Source organism: Artibeus jamaicensis, unplaced genomic scaffold (genome assembly GCF_021234435.1).
Source record: "Artibeus jamaicensis isolate MK-2021 breed Jamaican fruit bat unplaced genomic scaffold, CSHL_Jam_final scaffold_833, whole genome shotgun sequence".
NCBI classification, from domain to species: Eukaryota; Metazoa; Chordata; class Mammalia; order Chiroptera; family Phyllostomidae; genus Artibeus; species Artibeus jamaicensis.
In genome coordinates, this window is record NW_026522056.1 from 3875223 (window position 1) to 3892705 (window position 17483).

General features: G+C 42.1%; 1 protein-coding gene and 1 non-coding gene across 12 annotated transcripts in view; one reads left to right on the forward strand and one right to left on the reverse strand.

The window, feature by feature from the left end:
- PSD3 (pleckstrin and Sec7 domain containing 3) overlaps nucleotides 1–17483 on the reverse strand; it is a 554618-nt gene that overhangs the window by 192226 nt on the left and 344909 nt on the right. The gene's annotated exons all lie outside the window — the stretch shown is intronic.
- LOC119047236 (small nucleolar RNA SNORA42/SNORA80 family) lies at nucleotides 15037–15168 on the forward strand. The gene has a single exon (XR_005082114.2). It is a non-coding gene; the product is annotated as a small nucleolar RNA SNORA42/SNORA80 family (small nucleolar RNA).

A 17483-nucleotide genomic window follows, 5' to 3' on the forward strand; every position in this document is an offset into this window, starting at 1 on the left:
GAAGCCAATATACAGCAATCAGATGGAAAGAACGGCTTCTACAAGGTCAATTTTTTTCTGAAATGTTTCTATTCCCCACAGCATGTTTTTTATTGGCAAAACTCAAATGTATATGCCTTACACAGAAAGAATGAGCTTTCAGAATGAATCAGACAAGGACTAAGAAATAATATTCATAAAGAGTTAGAATCCATACAAATTTCTCAGGCTGGTGAAACTGTGAAAACACAAAGGATTACTGGATTCAACAAGGGTACTTTAAATGATGTTTCAATGATAGAGTCAGAAAGTTTCTATTGGAATCAACTGAAGAAACACTCTTCTGGATAATAAAATTATGTTTTAGGAAATTTATTTGGAAAAGTTGAAACAAAGATTGCCTAGCAGAATTCATTACAAATCTCCTTTAAAAATAAAAATAACATAATTAGCATATAAATTGTTTTTATGGAAAGTAGCTTCTGAAATACTTGAAGTTTCTTAAAAACAGCATGTAATTATAACAAATTTGGGCACATCTCCTATAATCTAGTTTACCTAATTAGATGTGCGTATCAACCTTATACTCGCCATCTAATTTCTTCAACCCACATCTTCTGCCCTTACAAACTAAGGGTAACTGAATTCACGAGTCACAATACCTGAAACTCTAGAGCTGGAGAATTCTATGGAATATGTAAGGTTCGGAACAGGCTCTCTCCATACTTGCAGGTGCTAGATGAATGGACAGAATCTAAATTTCTTTATGTTATGTATGTATGCATGTACACATGTATGTAGTAGTTCTATAAAGTAAACAGAATGGTCTGTTGTGCAAATTCAGGCAATGATGTCAGTGATTTAGAACAAAATAAATGAGAACTCTTGGCTTTGTTACTTTAGGTAGACCTAAGTGGCTGGAGAGTGTTTTATTTGAATATACTAAGAAAACTGATTGGTACAAACACACTACTATTAAACTCATGTAGAAACTTAAGAACTTGAAGGTGGAAAGGTCCTAAGAAACCAATGTTCTTATATTACAGATGAGGAGACCTCTACTGAAAGGTGGAAAGGGTTACGGGTTCTGCAGTAAGATGCCTGATTTATTCACATTCTAGCTCTGCCACCTACTAAAAAATCAGAGGCAAGCTACTTACCTTCCATACTCCTAGACTTATTTCTTCTTTCAACCCATAAAATGAAGATGATAATGGCACCTTACTCATAGGGTTATTGCAAGAACCAAATGTATAATATATTTCTTTGTTTTAATTATTTTATTGTTCAAGTATGGTTGTATTTAAATACTAAAACCATGCCTAGTACATACATGCAAGACTTCAAAAATACCAGGAATTCCATCATCTACTTTGTAGTAGATGATACAGGCTGTACCTGTAGACTGGTGAGCGTTGTTGATAATGAACTACTTACTAAAGCCAGGAACTTTGCTTAACCCTATGCTCAGGCAAGAGTCTCCGAGGAAGACGATCACCACACCCCCTGGGCTCCCTCCTCTGATCAAGGGATGATTAGGTTCAACTCTAGGAAGACGCTTCACAGAGTAACCCGGCTCTGCAGCTAGGACAAGCAGGCTGTCGGGACATGGTAATATCGCGTGAACGAGAGATAAAAAATGGAGAGTATTCGGCCTTAAAAGCTAAATATGTGAATCATAAAAATCATCTTCAAATATCAGAAAGATCATCAAATAAAGAATTAGATTTATTATTTGTTTTTCCAAAAGCAAATTTGACTGCTTATCAGGAAAAACTTGTTAAGAATCTGCGATTTTTGATGCTATAATAAGCATCCTTTCAACATGAATGTTAACATAAAAACAAGATGCCACCCTTCAAATAAGGAGGGTTGATTATCTGTGGATTGGGTAGATGACACTTAAAAATTTCAAACTGCAGAACATTAGAACGTGAAAGGGACTTCAGAGTCACCTGGTCTGGTGGTTACTGTCCATCAGAATCGCCTGGGAGCTTTAAAAACAATCCCAATCAAACACAGACTGATTAAAATCACGGTTTCTGGGGGTGGAGTCTGGAGTATTCTGTTGGCTTTGGGCAGGCTTCATAACACCTTCCAGATGATTCCAACAGGCAGCCGCTGCACGAGAGACGCCGCCTTAGTTCACAAACACGAAAATTAGGGCTCGCTGTCAGAAAACGATGGAGCTAGCATTTGAACCCAGCTACTGTGCTGGGTTATTTTCAATATACTGCATTACTCAAAAAGTCTTATACGTGTAAGACTATAAATCAGTCTTGCAGATAGAGGTTTGAAAAGGAAAAAGTATGTCCTTTTAAATTCCCCCAGGGTACAGATTATTTTCTAGTCCATTATACCTTTTCTAGTCTTATAGCCATGATATCATTAAACTTGAGTAAAAAAGATGCACAAAACTAACCTTGTAAAATGGGGTTTACTTTTCATTTTGATTCTGGCCTGCTTGGATCTGCTCCCATTCCTATTGCTTGAGTGCTCCCTGCTTACATCCTGACCACAACGTGTTACTGGTACTGGCCCCTCCTATTCAGTTCGCGACCAAGAGGAATTGCTTGTAAAGTCTTTTCTACTTACACACGAGAAAGATTAAAACTAAGTCTTAACTGGCGTGAAATTGTGAGAAAGGCAGCGGAAGTGGAGATCAGAAAACCTGAATCCTTGACATAGGCCACGGGCAAAGAACAGCAAACCCAGACCTGAGTGGTGATTCTGTATTCGGCCCCTGCATCACAGACTACTATGACGACCTTCCAGGAACCAGTTTTGCACGTCACTCCACATTGCAGGCATCCTGACAGGTGGAAAACTATGGCAGTGGGGAGAAGAATTCACTTCACTCATCTCTGTTCTCTTAGCCTGTCCGCACTGACGAGGGCCTTGAGCCAGTCACAGTATCTCCCTGAGACCCATTTTCTCGCTTGTCAAATGAGAGGGTGACTTCCAACTCGAATGATCTGTGATTAGAAAACATGCACACCACCCATGAAATGGTACACCTAACTCTGCATGGTAATCCATCTTGTAAGGGGGTCCACCATACATATTTACATTAAATTTTGAAAACTTATCATTACTGGAAATGTAAATTCCATCACAGGTTAAAACGCAGCATGAGAAGGTATGAATGCCAAATTGGCCCTTAACTCTCAGCACCAAAATGAAGTCTCATATCGTCCCTGAACAGTGCCCTGTGAGAGACATGAGACCACCACACAGGAAGAAGGGCTTATGATGCCTTCATTGGACTAATCATTTTCCAGAAATGGCCTTCTTGGATTGCTAAAAAGTAGACAAAATTAAGCTGTATTCAAAAACCTGACCACCTCCCCCCAAAAAAAAGTGTTCTATAAAAATATTCTCATCTTTTTTCCCTAAAATTGTATCTTTTAATATACTTACAAGACAAAACCCAGCATACGTAAGATATTTTTCCTTATAAGAAGAGCCTTAGGTACCGTGGTGTAACGGGTTGCTCAGAACTCATGCTAAGGACAGATTTTGCTTAATGAGTTAATTAATAGGCAAGTCCAATGCCTACAATCCTTGTGGAAGGCACATATGGAAAACTAGAAAAAATTCAAATGGATCAAAATTTAGCAATAAATATCATTAAGAAAATATTTAGCAACTGAGAAACTCATTTAGGTTGAACACTTCGCTCAGTTACAATTAATAAGAAGGAGACAGGTAATTCTCCCAGCAGAAATAAAGACTTTAGGCAAAAATCAAATATTTGTGGAAGAAAGAGGAGTAGGATACATAGGAGAAAAATGGATGTTCTCAGGCTTAATTACTTGTCACAGGCTCTCTGCTGAAATACCACGAGTATTTCATGAAACAAAGGGCTGGACAAACTTAGAAAATATCAAATGTAAATACGTAGCATTTATTTGAACTCTATGATGAATCATAAAATGTCCTAAAACCTGTTTTATTATAGGGTTGGAAATGAAGAAGAGGATTACACGCTTCAATTTGTTTTTTAAACTTTCATTTCCCAAGTGTCTCATTATCTATAGACTAAGAAGTCCATTTTATATAAAGATATCTCATTATAAAAGAATAAATCTCATTTATTAATAAATGCAGTTACAGCACTCTAATTTATGCTATTTTTAGTAGCAAAACATATAAAGCAAACATTTTTAAAGACAATTAGACCATATGAAATTAACACTATTAGCTATTTTCAGAACATAAGTTCTCTAGAAAAGACATTTCACACGACCCTAAATAATGTAAGATCAAATCTGGGATGAAATCCAGCTTGGTAACTTTCCTCTTCATGAAAGCTCAGAGAAACAAAACTGAAAGACATCAGCCAAACGGCGGAGAGCAACAGCGTCAGCCGGCCAGCAGGAGGGGCGTCAGGCCACCCCAGCAGCTGCTGTCCGTGGCACTGCTCTGGACCAATTCCACATCCACACCGGCTTTGCTTCCTCGTCTTCTGTTCCCAGATCTGAACACTGAGACACTGGACTGGACACTGCCTGGGGCTCCACGCTGATGGCTCTGCTGTGGACACTCGGTCTGACCAGCGCTAGGTTTTGGCAACCTACTCTCGCCTCAGGATCTGACCTCAGACACCACCGCCTGCCTGTCGCACCCCACCCCTGCCCTGGTCCCCTTCATTCCTCCTTCTCAATTCTGACAGCTTGCAGTGACCTTCTCTCATTACAAAGACAGAAATGCCTTGGTGTCTCATGTGTAAAATTCTCAGGCAGAACACATCAAACTCTCAGTCCTGTTCTTTAGGGTCCCTTTTAATAATCAAATGATTATACTTCTGTTAAAGCCAGGGGAGTGTGACAGGCCTTGAAGAAGTCTCAACTCCTCCTTGAGCCTCCCCTTAACAGTTCCTCAGTTTCCGCATCTGAAAATTCAGGGCTATCAGATAGATGGCCTTCTACGATTCCCTCCAGCTCCAATAACGATGCTCTTGCATTCCTAATCTCAGTGAAAGGGCACCACCAGGCGCCTCCTGGGAGTCACCTGGAAATCCTCTGTCACCCACCCCCAAATCCAAATGAACTAGTGTTTCCCTCGCTCCCTGCCACTATGTCCTATTCCTCCAGATTTTGCTTAAATATCACTTCACTCCCCTCTGGGAGGCCACCCCAGCCTCCCTCACCTCCTCGCTCACAGAGGGTGTGCGGCGGGCGCTGCTGCCTCCGGCCTCCCCCAGTGTCTCCCGCCTCTCCTGCACGTGCAGCTGTCCGAGTGCCTCTGAAGGAGCAGAGCGCTCATCTTATCCCCGGCACACAGTCTATAATAAATGGGGAATGAAAGGAAGAAAGAAAACCGATGTGGATTTTCAAACCCGGTATCAAGAGAAACTTTGTATCTCCTGTTGTCTGTTTTTCAAAATCTGAGCCAACACAACACCAAGCCAGAGGTGGATGAGAACAGGCGGGGTGGGGAAGGGGCTTGTTGGTGCTAAGTCATTAGCCAGAGGATGTGCCGGACACTTTGACACATAACCTAATGTGATCCTTATGACAATTGTTCAAATGAAGGAATGTCGTCTGCATTGTGCAGCTGGAGAAAGGAGCCTCAGGAAGCTTCAATAACTTGTCACGCACAGCCAGTTAAGTGGCAGGGTCAGCACTGTACTCAAAATGATGAAACTCCATGAGTATGTGGCTCTCCCCCCGGGCCTGCTGCTGTCGCCCCAACTTCGCAGCAGTGGCTCCCAGGAGCAGTACCCAGCACAGCCCGCCACCTCCATCTGACGTTAAAATCCTAGCATCTAAAAACCAAGGTATCTGGAAGACGTGGGATATTCTACAAACACCGCAGCTGTGCTGTTATTCGTGCATAAACTCTACAGTTACATGTTGGCACTGGCTATGTAAGCCAGAACCTTTAGAATGTAATATTCTAAAACCCAACCTCATGCTACAATTCTTTACCAGAATCAGCAGCACACTGCATTTTAGGACGCCACCCCTGTCAATACCACGATACGGGCTTCACCGCACTGCATCTAATTTTCTCATAAAAGAAACATGCTCTGCCATCCAGTTAGCGCGGATGAGACTGTGACTGTTGGAAATGGAAGAGAAACGCAGGTGGAGCCTTGAAGGAGAAAGTGGAACCTAAACGAAATCTGAATGCTCTTACAGTAGCAGATGGACTGGTGGCCAGCGTTTAAGTAAACAAGCGTTTAAAAACAAGGGTGAAAGATGTGTAAAAACATTACCAAAAAGTCAGATGAGGAAAATTAAGTTTTTGACAGTTTTACTTATTCCCTTGGAAGGCTTTGGCAATTCGCATTTGAAAAGTATATTAGAGCAGCATCGCAAAAAAATTCTACATGCAAGAGAAGAGCATTTTACCTTTCATTCTTGTGTCTTGGACTGGTCTTCTCATATTCCTGCAATACACTACTCTTTGACATGTCACCCCACCTCCAGCCTGGGTCTTTTTAGAAACCCAAGACAGCCCAAACCCTGAAGACAGGCGGGCTGTAAATCTGTTGTGCAAACCTGTACATTCTTAAAGCGGGGTGGTTGGGCTTAGTGCCCTAACACTAGAAAGGACAGGCAGTAAAGAAAGCATGGGAACCCCCCCCCAAAACCTTTGTATCATAGAAAGTGATGTCACATCCAAAATCTGAACATAAACATATTCTTTGAAAATACACATGTTTAGGCTGTGCACAGATGGCTTTTGTTAAGATGTTAGTGAATCCGGGCCTGCCTTGTAACTTGGGCCTCCACAACCCGGGAATCAGAAAGCAGTTGACATCCTCCCTGCTTTTTAATGGCAGGCCTGGATAGTACATCATTTTGGTGCTATACTCCAGGGTTTAGTCATTCTAATGAAAATTACTGGAATTACTTATTTCTGGCTCAACTCTACAATTAGGCCTTTTGCTTTATTTCCCATGAAGACAAAGGGCTGGTCACAACCATCTTCAACAGTGACCTTTCACAGCCTAGAATTATGGGCAAGAGCCATTAACTTTTTCACGTTCCAAGTAAAGACCACCTTCCAGGGATTACCACTCTTCCAGTGAGACCGACAAGTTTTAAGTTCTACGAGGCAGAGAGCTGAGTCAGGCCTCTCACACTTTCCACAATGACAGATGACAAGTCATATGACCATGGAGACTCACCTAGAATGACTACCCAATTCCCTTAGCAGTAGAAATATAGTTTTTGTTTCTTAATGATTTTTATTTAATAATTGCTAGCAGCTTCTCTTAAAGGATGCTACACACACTTCTCTAACTATATACTTGATGTAAAGTAAAATGTTAAATGTTAAACTTAGTGGAAGTTCCCCTACCTTCTGCCCTCTGTCCCCCAAACACCACCACCAGTAACACATTCATATCTGATCTTTGAAAGTCATACACATGCATTTTTAAGACAAACGGCACCTTTTGATACCTACTGTTATGTTGGACTTATTCCCCCATTTATTCCTAGAAAACAATAAAGCACTAATATTTTATCAATATCATGTGCTAAGTCTTAACCTGAGTGCTTTGCATGGGTTTTCATTCGCTCCCCAGAGCCATATGTAGGTACTATTACTGTTGTTATTGTTCCCAACTTACAGATGAGGAAACTGATGAACAGAGAGAGGAGGCGCACTCTGCCCAAGGGTGCAGAGTTAGTTTTCAGTGCTGGGGATGGGATGAGGATCCAGGCAGCCTGAATGGAGGTACACACCCTCAGCCTTCTTCCTTCACTGTCACATACACATCAGTACAATGCACTTTGTAGTTATTCTTAATAACTATATTACTTATACGAACACAAACATTTAGTTAATCCCTGAATGGTGGACATTTGCGCTATTTTCCAATTTTTTGTTATTGGGAAAAATCCTGCAACTAATGTTCTTTTACATACATCTCTGTACATTTAAGGATCCAGCATCTTTTTTCTTTTGAAATAATTTTAGACTTCTAAAAGCACCCCTATGTTCATTGCAGTGTTATTTACAATCACCAAGACATGGAAGCAGCCCAAGTGTCCATCAGTAGATGAGTGAATAAAACAACTATGGGGCATTCACATAATGCAGTACTACTCGGCTGTAAAAAAAGAAGAAAATGGTACCCTTTGTGACTGTATGGATGGACCCGAAGAACATGATGTAACTGAAATAAACCAGTCAGAGAAAGACAGATACCATGTGACCTCTCTCATTTGTGGAATCTAATGAACGAACTGAACTAACAAGCAGAACAGAGACAGACTCAGAGAGAGAGAGCAGATGACAGCTCTGGGGTGGGGCGACCAAGCAAAAAAGAAAAAGGGCTCATGGACACAGGTGGCGGTGTGGTCACTGTGGTGGAGGTATAAGGGAGTTACTATACCCTCTTCACCCACCTTCCCCTAATGTTAACATCTTACATGAACACACTGTAATCACCAAACCAAGAAGTGAACCTTGGCATGGTATTAACTAAAACTCAGACCTTCTATGAATTTTACCAGCTTTTCTATTATTGTCCTTTTTTTACTCCAGGACCACATACTCCATTTAGTAGCTGTGGTTTCTTGTTATCCTCCAATCAGTGACAGTTTCTCAGTCCTTCCTAACCTGGACACTTCTGAAGGGCGGGTCAGTTATTCTGTGGTGGACTCCTCGGTTCGTGTCTGCTTGATGTTTTCTCATGTTTACACTTAGGGTAGGCATCACAGAAGGGACGCCGTGACCTTCCTCATGTGTCACATCAGATACTTTGGTTTATGACATCCATATGCCTTGTCACTGTTGGCATTGACCTTGATCAGTTGGTTGAGGTGGCATGAGCTGGGTGTTTACACAGTAAATTTACCATTTTTCTCTTTGTAATTAGTATTTTGGGAGGGACACTCTCAGACTATGCAAACATCCTATTTCTCCTCAAACTTTCACCTCCTAATTTTATTTTACTTTTTAATCAAATGTATTGGGGTGCACTTGCCAATGGGGTCACGCAGGCTTCAAGTGCACATTTCTGCAACAGGGTCTGTGCATCACGTTGTGTGCCCACCACCCAAAGTCAAATCATCTTCTGTCACCGTACGTTTGCCCTGCTTTACTCCTTAGTATCCTCCTCCCCTCTCGCCTCTGTCTGTGCCTGGGAGCTTCAGTTCTGTATCCGACACATGAGTGACACCGTACGGTGCTTGGCGTCCTCTGACTGATCCACTTTGTTCAGCACAATCCTCCCGGGCCCACCCACACCAGCAATCCCTGTGAGTCTGTGTGCCCCGATGACTGTGGTGTCTGACTCCTGTTGATTTTCTTGTTCTCTCCTTGCTCTCATGTTTATTAAAATTCTTCTGTAAGAAAAGCCTGTCCCTTCTCTGCCATTTATTTAGTTATTCTATGGGGAATTATTTTGTTCTATGGGGTATGATCTAAAACTATCATTTTCTTGCCAAATTGTTCCAGCCTAGGCCATTAGGAGCCTCTCCAAGGTCGGCCAGGCTGGTCTTTGGCATGCCTCCCTCCTCTTTGAGCTCTTCCGTAATTTTCTGGCACCACAAGATGTTCTAGCCTCCTCCTGAATTTTCCCTGCCCTAGGTCTAAAACCAAACACTTCTCTCCAAGGAACCCTGGTTGCTTTTAATGGTGAATGGTGTTTAGAAACCGAGGTGTGGATGCTGGGTTTGTCACTGCTACTGGGATCCAGTGCCTCTGCTTCTGGACGCTCTCAGCAGGCTGAGGTAGGGAATGTCTGTGTGCATACTGACCCAGAAACACACACCCAGGCACACTGCTGCACCGGGCTCTGCGTTAACAATTCTGAATTCACACTGGTAACTTTGATTCCAATCTAACACGACAAGGTTCACTTTAGCTTTCCCTCCTTTGCTGATTTGTAGTTCCTTTCTTCCATAGAGAGAAATCGGCTCTTACCATCTGCGGCGTATTTGCTTATTTGTTTTTTTTTTAAAGATTTTATTTATATATTTATTTATCTTTAGAGGGGAAGGGAAGGAGAGAGGGAGAGAAACATCAGTGTATGGTTGCCTTTTGTGGGTCCCCTGCTGGGAACTGGCCTGCAGGGAACCAGCCTGCAACCCTGGCATGTGCCCTGACTGGGAATTGAACCTCGATTGTCTGGTTTGCAGGCCCACACTCAATTCACTGAGCTACACCAGCCAGGACCGCTTATTTGTTTAATCATAGTGTATATATAAAGCAATAGTTTCAGAATTACTGGCTTATAGCCTCCTTTGCTCAGAGAAAATAATGTGAAATTTAGAAACCTATTGATTTTTTTTTTAAGGTTGAAAAGGGTTTCTCGAATACAAATATTGAAAAATAATCATCTGTTCTTAATAATGATGATGTAAAAACACACCATAAGTTGGAGTTGGGCCTTTTCATAAAAATACACCACTGACTGGACGTTAACAGCAATGGAAGGACCTTTACAGTAAGCTTTTAACTAAGTATTTAAAAAAAGGAAACTATAAGAGCCTAAATAAATTACCCAAGAAAGTTTCTGCACAATTGATTATATGTATTTTTAATTCAACATTGCCCATAGAAAAATATATGCAAACTGATGTGGCGGGCTGGCACTGTGGAAATATGGAGAGGAGAAGTAAGCGAAAGCTACAGCAATCTGTTAGAGCTGACGGAAACACACCTTTGTATATTAAAGCCGGAAAACCAGTGGTGAAAGGTGAAATCGGAAACAGTATCTGGCGTCTCTGAACAGGACAGCATAAAACTTTAGTAAACCACCGTCGGAGACCACGGCAGGGCTGAGACAAGAAGACTGCAACCTGGCCAGGAGGCAGTGCTTGCCGGCAGGTGCTGACTGGCCACATGAACTGCCCTATGAATTGCTTGTATACTATTTACTCAGAGTGTACAAAAAAACTATTTCTCCCCTCCAAGCTAGTAAAAAATGGAACAAAAGGATGGGTTTCCTTTGGCAGACCTCCCTAATCATCATGACCAACACTTTAGGTTTGAGTGGAAAGCAGGAAGAAAAAGGAAAGAAAATACACACTGGCAAGGGACAGGAAAAAAGTCCTGGAAAGACTCTGGCATGCTGAGAGTGCACTAGAAGTTTGAAGAGCAAAATGTGAGTCATACAAGGAAGGTACATTTGTTGATCCTCATTAGAAGACCCCTTGGCTTTCTGTCACCATGCCTTCTCTTTTGAATTCTATTTCTCACATCTGGCTTTGCAAAACAAATACCACCTAGCGGTGCTGGTTTCATTATTTTAGCCCTTATTGGCACATGCTAAATAAGGTTGAGTAAAAATCACCATTGGCAGTTACGTCCTTTGTATTCTTAAAAGGTTGACGGGAGGTATTGTAAGACTTTCTTGTATAGATGCACTCATGCCTTTCAAAATAAAAAGGTATACAGAATCCTTTGAAAAGCTTATACAGCCCTGGTTGGGTAGTTCAGTTGGTTAGAGTGCCATCCCGATATGCCAAAGTTTGGGTTCAATCCTCGGTCAAGGCGCAGACAAAAATCAACCAACGTATAATAAATAAGTGGAACAATAAATTAATGTTTTTCTCTCTCAAACTAAAAAAAGCTTATAAATAGATAAAAAGGGAGATAAGTCATTAATACATATAAAAAAGGATTTTTCCTTTATGTGGAATTACTAAAAAAAATCAGTTGCTAAGGCTGCAGCACCTGGACAGACGCCCCAGGACCACAGCCTCTCTCGGAGGAAGTGCACACAGTTCCGACATTGCCGTCCACACACAGCAGGGAACAAGGTCCACTGAAGTGGTCGCTCGGTCAAATGCCATGGGAATTACTAAGGCACAGTGGTACACCTGTATGGAAGGCCACGTGCCCTGGTCTTCATCAGTACATAAGGAGTTTCGAAAGGTTTAGCAATATGGAAATACAGACTTTCACATGGGTTCTAACAGCCAAAGAGAAGGTGATACAGGACCCACAGTACAGAATTGCCCCAGTCCTTTAAAAAGAATATTTCTACACATTAACTTTGCAGCTTTTTGACATTCTATGTTTCTACTTCGATCTACAAAGAAACTCTGACTGCATGCTGCGCCCAGCCTGGATGGCTCGGTGTAAACGGCAACGGGCACACAGGGCGAGTATTCGCAGGACAAGGGCCATTCTGAGTGCATCACACCTTCCCTTTCTCCACACGGGCACTTACACTATCACTCTCACCTGTTCAGGCTCCACAGCATCCACCGGAGCTGCCTTTCAAATGACAAGGAAATGCTACCAATTCGAGGGAGGTCTCCCAGATGCTCCCCAATTGGAAGGCATTTATTTTTATTGACAACCGTCAGCATTTTATATGGCCCTCTTTTGTGTGGGCCGAATTACAAGGTGTTGCCCCCCCTAGATTCTCATCCCCTGGTTATTTAATCAAACATTCATCTAGGTGCTGCTGGGAAGAAACTCTGCAGACAGAATTAAGATTAATCATCTGACCTTGACACAGAAAGATTGTTCTGGATTATTGAGGAGAGGCGGTCAATGTAAATGTGCCATTCGAAGCACATGAGGAAGACAAAAGTGTCAGAAGAAGAAGGTAGTCAGACAGATGAAGAGTGAGGGCTTGACCTGCCAACACTGGATGTGAGGACAGAAGAAGGGGCCCAGAAGCCAAGGGCTGCAGGAGGCCCCTAGAACCTGACAGTGACTCCGAGCCAAGAGCCAACAAGGAAATGGGACCTCAGTCCTACAACCACATGGGACAGATTTCTGCCAACAACCTGAATGAGCTTGGCAGTGGATTTACCCTCAGAACATCTAGAAAGAAACATAGGCCTGCCTACCCCTTGGTTTTGTCTTACAAAATCTGGAGCAGAAAAAGAATCCAGGCCGACCCAAACCTCTGGCCTACATGGTGGTGAGGTCATCAATCTGTGTTGTTTTAAGCCACTGAGTCTGTGGTAGTTTGTTACAACAGCAACAGAAAACTAATACGTGTTCTCTTGTACTTTCTTCTGTTTGATAGTTCAAATCTCAGTTGATATCGGAATCACTTGAGGAGCTTTTTAAAATGCACATGGGCCCCGCCCCAGAGATCTGAAACTGATGAGGGGGCGGAGGGCAGAGCAGGAAGAGCTCAAGTTTTTGATTACAGCTCTGACAGTGCCATTTCCCCCGACATTTAGAAATATTAGATGATTTGACTGTGGGTGGTGCGCATACAACGCAACACAGCAGACTGTGTATCACAGAAATGTACACTTAAAGCCTACGTACTCTTAATAACGTCACCCCAGTAAACTTCACGAAAGATCAAGGCCGGGTCTGGGCTCTCAGGCACCTGGGCCAGTGACGGAAATGTGCATGTGCATGTGTAGCCCATTCCTAGGAAATTCCAACCCTCGCATCCTCAGAGTAAGCCACTGGTGCCTTTTCCCCGCACTGTAGTGTAGTTTTGCCTACACTAGAACTTCGTGTAAGAAAACCATGCGTTGCACAGGTTTGTATAAAGCTTCTCTCATTCTTGATGTTGCATGTACTGGCAGTCTGTTCCGTTTTAATAAGTATCACATTGTATGAATATACCACAGTTTACCCCTTCATCGCTGGTGGTCGTTTGGGTTCTTTCCAGTTAGGATCTATGATGAATAGAGCTGTTAGGAATATTCTTGTAACATGTTTTCATTTTTCTTGAATTGCTGGATCACAGGGTAAGTACATGTTTAATTTTATAAGAAAGTTCAAGACTTTTCTCTGAAGTGTCTATGCTATTTTAGCAGTTTCCATCTGACTGAGAATATGGCAGTTGCCTACTTTTCCTCTTCTCACCTCAAATGATTTTAATGTGTAGCCAGAGTTGAGAGCCACTATACTAGGTTAAAAATTCCTTCAGGGCAGGATGCATGCCCTACTCGTCTTTACTTTCTCCCGTATATTTAGCACAACCTTTACCAAAACAAGAATCCATGAATCCTAGCAAATTTCATCTTGATCCACCTTCTGACTTTGCCACACACGGCAAGTCTATAGAGTATGCCTTCTACACCTAAATACAATTAGTATATAATTTTGAATAAGGCAGTTCAGAGTCTGTATCACTGTGGGTCCAATATTTGTTTTCCCTGCCAGATTCTGGGCTCCCTGAGGGCATGTCCCATATCTGTCTTACTGGGGGTGGCACCCTGAATTCAGCACAGAGTCCAGCAAATAAGCAAGGCCTCAGGGAATGGCAGTGTTCTGGCAAAAGAAAAATCCTTTCTCCTGAGTTTTCTGTTTATTGTAATTGAAACAACGAAGTATAAGGCTCCATTCTGGGAGAGTCCTAGGTGTATAGCTTTCAATATTTCGAGGGCACAGATCCATCTGAAAATCTGATTAAAGCTGTGGATCTCGATCTCTCTCTGTCTCTCTTTTTCTCTCCTGGAATGACAGATACATTCTCACACATTCACAATTCTATATATAATACTGAGTTGTTCATATGAGCTCACAAAGCCTATCAGAAATCAGTGCACTGTGTTTTACATAAAACTACAATCGCTTCTCCCACAAGTATTTACAGAATCCTTGATTTGCCCTGGTACTGCACTAGGTGTAAGGGATACTGTGACCAGCAAGACACAGTCTCCGCCCTTAAGGATTGGGGTGGGGAGGAGATATATGCACAAGTGACAAGCAACAGCATTTAATCAAAATTCACATAGACTCAAAATCCGTAACTCTTTTCTTTTAAAGTAACCAGGTATTTAATAAGGGGTATGGCTATGAAAACAGAAGGGGAACAAAGGTTAACGATCAGAGAAATTATAAACCAGTTTGATTCCGTGAGGCTGTCAGTGGAGGTTTCTGGATGTAAGGTTCACACTTCCTTTTGCTGGAATGAAGCAGGCAGTGACCACCCGGGAGACCCTCCGTGTCTGCTGTGTGAGTGTCCCTAATGATGCCATCAGGTGCTCAGGTGAATTCTGCATAGCTTGCGACCTACCACTGAGATGGGTTCATGATTATGAGCTGCTGTGGTGATTTTTCTGAAGTTCACAGTGTGTCCTTTAGCTGTAATCAGCAACTGCATGGCTCCAGAAAGTTTTAGTTTTTAGTAATTCCAAGTGAAAGTGTGGGAGAAACTCATGGGCTTGGATTTAGGGCAGGCCCGTCCCCCTGGGTCTCTCACAGTGCCCCAGGCCAGAGCACCCTGGCCTGGAACCGCTGCCCAGCCTCTGCCTGTGGGCCGCAGGCACTGAAGCTGGCTGCGCAGTGGGGAAAAAAAGGTGGGGAAAAAGGTGAAGCATGAGTTCAGAGAGTTATAGCTAAATATTTAAGGAAACTAGAAAAATTCAAGATCCAGTCCAGTTTACAGGTGAAAACTAAAATCTGTAGACAAGTAACTAGATGAGAGTTTAATAGCCACAACCAAGTATGATAGATTCTATGGAAACACAATTTCTCTCCCTAAAATTGTCCTCAGTTTTCTCAAAGATCATCAAACTATTGATTGTATAAATCTAGTTTTAATAAATTTTACTTGATTATGCACAAATACAGTAAGAATAACAAATGATTGTGTAGGCACTCTTAAATCTGCTTTATTGGAATCTCATAAGGAATCTCCAAATTGAACTTTAAAGAACCTCTCAGAGCAGAGCAGCTGAGCTACACAGTTACCACCAGACTGTGCCTGCAATATCCACAGAGTTGGGCTAATTCCTCAAGTTCCCAGGGTTCCCCCCAGGTGTCTTGAGGTTCTTTCTTAGCCATCTCCCAGGAAAGCAACCTGCATTCCCTACCTGGAAAGACTGCCGTGAACTGTGTAAATAAGCCAGGTACTAGGTGGGTTTCCAAGGGGCTTTTACTGGCTTCCAAAGTCGATCTTAATTTCTCTAAGCTTTCTAGTAACATGAGAATCTATGCATGTCTCTCAAACATGACATGCCACTCAAAGTCTTGGTTAGTAAGCCAGTTTCCAATTGTGTCCTGTTACAGAGAGAACAGACACACATTGAATTGATGCAAACAGCCATATTGCCATGAAAATTAAATAATAAGCACTACGCATTTCCAAATTCTAGAGGGCTCTGATAGGGAGAAAAATATAAATGCTTCTATGTTGCTTACAAAGGTATAATTTACCAAACTGCTATAAGGAAAAAAAACAAATTTCCTTATATCCAGGAAACAAAAAAATTTTTTAAGTCAGCAATATTTTGAAAAAAGTAATAAGAATAATAATTATCCTCGGTTCATCTAGTCCCACATGGTCAGTTCTTCTTTATCCAGCTCACCTGCCTGTACTGCCATAAACCCGGTTATTCCTTGGAGCTCTGTGAGTCTGCATGCAGTTTAAGGGTGTGACTGGAAAATTTATTCTCAGATAACTCAGAAAGTCAGAGTCCTTTCCATGGATCTTTAAGATGAAACCTATCTGAAAATACATCAGAGTGAAACAATGTCTGAAAATGACAACACTAGACATGACATGGTCATAGGTCTGACTGTAATGTGACTGACAAAGAACTTGGCTTTTCAGTCTTGATTTGGCTTCTTTACATCACTCGTTGTAGGACTTCCATTCAGGTGGTTTCAGGTGGATCTCAATGACAGTTGCTCTGTGGTTTTGTTGTAATTCTGATGTGGTTGTAGGAGGATGTGGGTACTGCATTTACCTATCCACAACTCTTTTCAAAGCTGTCTTTTTTGCCTAAGTTTACAACATTGGATTAGCACCTGGAGATGCAAAGAATAACCCTTCAAGGTTGGGTACAGATTTACCTCGGATTTATGTTTCTGGAAATGAAATAAAAAGAGTAACACCTTATCTGTGATGTATGCTCAAGGAATAACTGCTTCTAGAATTAAGAATCTCCTGATGAAATTGCTTGCGCCAGGAGTAAGCACTGCCGTCTTTTGATGGCTTTCAAATGGCAGTGTTCTAATCAGGGAAAGAATCTGAAGGTACAGGGACTCTCAACAGGTGGTCTGGAGAGATGGTGAGGAAGAACCACAGGGGTGTCGACACTGACCATGAGGCACAGTGTCGAAAGGAAGGCTCAGTACCTACATCAGCCTGGTGATGTCTGCGGGGAGGTGCTTCCTGGGGTTTCTGAGAAAGTAACGCTACAGCACAACACTAGGCTGCCATCTGCGGAAAGTCCCAGCAAAGGGCAAATGTTAAAACAACTAAAGGAAACATAAATCTCTAAAATAACAATAAAAAACAACAGTGACAGGGAACAGAGTTCAAGAATGATTTGGGGTATAGAGATGAATTATCCCATATTAGTTTCTGATGGGAGCTAATTTCTCTGTATGCCAAAATCTTTACCAAACAGGTCTGCTGGCAATCTTTCCGAATCTACTTCACAATCCTTAATCAAACTAAGTAAATATAAGGAAACACCTCTGACGACTCGTTCAGTATACCCGTCGCTCTGCTGTGTGACGATGCGGCCCTTCTCCGGGAAGCTGCTGACTGCACTGACCGGCCTGCCCTTTGTCAGAACAGCCCCGCCTGTTAGGTTTGGGGACCAGTGTTTTTCAAGGCTCATTCTCTCTACATTCCAGGACCAAATCACTTC